This window comes from Myotis davidii, unplaced genomic scaffold, assembly GCF_000327345.1.
Source record: "Myotis davidii unplaced genomic scaffold, ASM32734v1 scaffold496, whole genome shotgun sequence".
Lineage (NCBI taxonomy): Eukaryota > Metazoa > Chordata > Mammalia > Chiroptera > Vespertilionidae > Myotis > Myotis davidii.
This window is the reverse complement of record NW_006289398.1, coordinates 7,022,297-7,026,122: the sequence shown is the minus strand read 5'-3', so window position 1 is coordinate 7,026,122 and position 3,826 is coordinate 7,022,297.

Sequence of the window (3,826 nt, the reverse complement as noted above, 5' to 3'; positions counted from 1 at the left end):
ACCCACCTTGCCCTGTGTTTTCTTTAACATACTTATGATTATTATTTAAAGTTCTCATCTGCTAACCAATAACTGACTCATCAACACACCGAGGGACGTGTTCTTCCCAAAAGGAGAAGAGCTGCAGCAGCCCACCCACGCTGAGCACATGGCCTGCCTTGTCGAACCCTCAGAACTATGTCACAGGTAACTTAAGTTTATGGAGCTTGGCTGCTCTAAAGCCAGGATTTGAACCCAAGGAGTTTGGCTCCAGAGCTGAGGGCCCTATTATCACAGGACACCAGCTGTGCCGGGCCGACTGCCACAGGTGGTGTGAGCCTGGGGAGGGAGTGCGTGCGTGGAGGGGAAGGAGTGGGGAAGCAATGGTCTTGAGCGTGTCTACTGAAGCCATGATGAACTTGGCAAAGTAGCAGGTAGGCAGGTAACAGAGATGGCCCTTTCCCCAGGCGTGGATTCGGGCGGACATTTAGACATGTAAGTCAAATGTCTGCCTTTAAGAAAGTGCTAAAAATTCCTGTCCTTTGTTTTACTAAATACCAGCAAAACTAGTCTGACTTCCAGTACCTTAAATACTTCTCAATTTAGGCACTTAAGTACATCAATAGAAAATGCAGTCTTAAGTAAATACAGTTTTTAGTGGCAATCAAACCTGAGTTGGATCATTTGAGGTGCTAACAAAGTTGTCCACATCTAGGTAGCAACCTACGTGTTTTGTTTGATTAAAAAAAAAGGTACTGCCAGCGAATGCATTCTTCCTGTTCAGGCCGGTGGGTGCTTTCGGCTGAAACGGAAGTGCCAAACTGGAAAAGAACAAAAGACAACTTGGCTCCATGATATTAATTCCCTGGCAGGTTTCACAACTCGCACCTGAAACGAGGCAGCGCTCAGGGCTAAGCAGCTTTCATCAGAGAAGCCCGGGTTTAATTAGGTTTGGCATTTTGTAAGTGTTTTAGGTTTACCTGCTGCCTTTAAGGTGCATTGGGCCCAGGTCCCAGAGAGATTAGAAAACAGGAATTAATTTTAAAGACCTTTCATAGGGCAAAGAAAAAGCCCTTAACTTGGGCCGCATTGTTCATACCACCAATACTGCAGGCAGACGGCCTCGTCCTGGCCCCTCCACTCCATTTCCCGCTGGTCAGCCACAGGGATCTTTAAAAACAAAGGACAGATCGCTCTCCCCCTGGGTCTGCCTGCATGGCTTCGGGGAAGTCCAAACATCTACTGTAGCAAACCAGACTCTGTGCGAGTGGGGTTTCAGGACTTGCACACTGGTGATGGGACAGGGAGCGGGCTGGCTGAGGAGCCCAGTTCTGCCCTACTGCCTACAGGCCCTTGGGCACGTGACTTGTCCTCTAGGCCTCCGTTTTCTCTTCTGTAAAATGGGGACAAGATAGAGTCAGCCTCAGAGCATAGTCTGGAGATTCAGTGAGCACAATGCACATAAAGAGCATGACAGCACCGGGCACAGCAAGTCTGTCCGAGCATTAGCTCTCATCTCCCTGCTTCCCGCCCAAGGCCTGTGTTCAGGCCGGCCGCAGGACCCATGCCTCTGACCTCCCACATCCCCTTCCGCTATGAGAACACTCCCACCCAAATCCCTCTCCTCCTCTTTCCACCCCACCCTCTGTGTTATCGGAACCTGCACTGATCTGGGAACCTACCCCGCCCGAGCCAGCAGCTCTACCAGGCTCCGAGGGCACCAGGTGGGGCTGCCACGTGCCAGGAGGCCCAGTTACATTTGAATGTCAGCTAAACAACAGAATCTTTGAGTGGAAGTATGCCCCATGCCATCTCTGAATGTCAGAAAAACATAATGTTAGTATAATGTGTCCCATGCGGTATTTGGGACATACTAACTAAACGTTTATTCTCCATCTCTCACTTGAGTTGAACAGGTGTCCTGTACAGTATTATATGTCATCCCTACACCCAGGAGATCCTCTATCACAGTGGTTCTCAACCTTGGCTGCACATTAGCTGGGAATCTTTTTAAAATCCTGATTTCTGGGCCTCATCCTCCGGAAATTCTTTCTCTTTGTTACTAATGTTGTGGCCTCACCCCATCACAAAGAAACAGAATTTCCAGAGGATGAGGCCCAGAAATCAGGATTTAAAAAAGATTCCCAGGTGATTCTAATGTGCAGCCAAGGTTGAGAACCACTGCTCTAGCACAGTCCTTACCACCCATTAATCATTGAAAAAACATGACGAGCGGTCTGCCTCCCCACTGCCTGGCCGCTCTGTGAGGGCAGGGCCCACCCGGCCTTGCTGGCTGTTTCTGACCGAGCCACGTGGTCATCTTTTTGCTGGTGAAAGGTCTTGCCTTCAATTTGTGAAAACGGAACATCTGTGACGCGCAACAAAGCAAAGAGCAATATAACCAGTGTCTGTCCTGGAAACAGCTCCTCCGGCCAGAGCTGGGCACCCCGTTGGGGGTAAACTGGAGCCACAGGCACACTCTGGGGGAGCAAAGCCTTTTCTCCGAGGCCCCCCAGCCTCACCTACAGGGGGCTACAGGATGGCACCTGTGCTGTGCGGGCTCCCGCCAGGGGGAACAGTGCTCACTGCCCGAGGACAGCTTTAGTGGCCCCACCATTTCACATTCACCAAGGACTGCGTTTACAAGATAGCAGATAGCACTTGTCTCTCCAGGCAAGTACTGACACCTGCATTTACCAGGGAGCAGCTCCCTGAAGGCCAGGAGGGGGGCATTTCCCACCCCACCGTGGCCTCTGTGTTCTTTCCACTGTCCTGCTTGGCCATCCCCCGATTGGAAAGTCAGAATCCCGGGTTCTCCCTCCTCGCCCATGTAAGGGTGCCTCCCTCCATGGCTCCCCAAGGAGAGGGTCCCCACAACAGCCTGAGAGGAGGAGGGAGCCCAGGCACCTGTTTTGAAATACAGGTGATTCTTAGCTCAGCTCGCATGTTACCATCCACACTCAGGTCTGGAGACTTACAGGGAAATGGGGTGACACTGCCCAGAGCCCGAAGGGTCCTTTTTCTTTCAGCTGCATCTCCAGAAGGTACCACCTCACACCCACTCCACTGGGGGCAAAGATTTACACTCTGATCACCTGCACCTGGCAGCCTTTGTGCTGGAGGGGGAGGAAGGCACCTAGTGGTTCCGCCTCCGGGAGGCCCCTGGCATTGGGCGCTCTGCCCGGGGACATGCCTGTACGGCTCCGCGATGCTACCTGGGCCACCAGTGCCCGTCTCCTAAAGGGCCCAATTTCTCCCAGGCCGGGAAGCTGCGGGCCAGCCAGCAGGGCCCAGGGAACCGGGGGTCAGTGGTCCCTCCCGCACCGGACGCCCCCAGCCCCCACCCCTGAGCTCTGCGCCCCTGCAGGGAGGATCACTTCCTCCGAGGACCCGGCCCCTCCGAAGGCTCAGGACCGGAAGCAGGAGGAACCAGGAAAGGCCGGCCGGGGCGGAGGAGGAGATGGCGGCCATTCGGTAAAGCGGGAATGCAGCCCTCGGACAATGCTGTCTGTAAACCGCTGCAGCCTCCGGGCGCGGGGTACAAAGTGCGGGGACGCGGTCCGAGGCTCCTTGGGCTGGACCGGCCGCCAGACAACAGCCGGGCAGAGCCGGGCGCTGGCAGGGACCAAACTACGCGGGTCCTGCCTTCACTAAACCACACGCAGCGGGATCGGGGAACTGTGGTCCCTGCAGAGAACTCCCCCGACGGTCTGTCGCTGCTGCCTTCGCGTGGGGCTCCTGGGCGGACCTTAAAAATACCACCTGGATCCGACCGGGAGGGGCCAGACCACCGGGGCCGGAGGGACGGAGGCCCGGCCGGGGAGGGGAGGTCCCCCCGCCACCATCT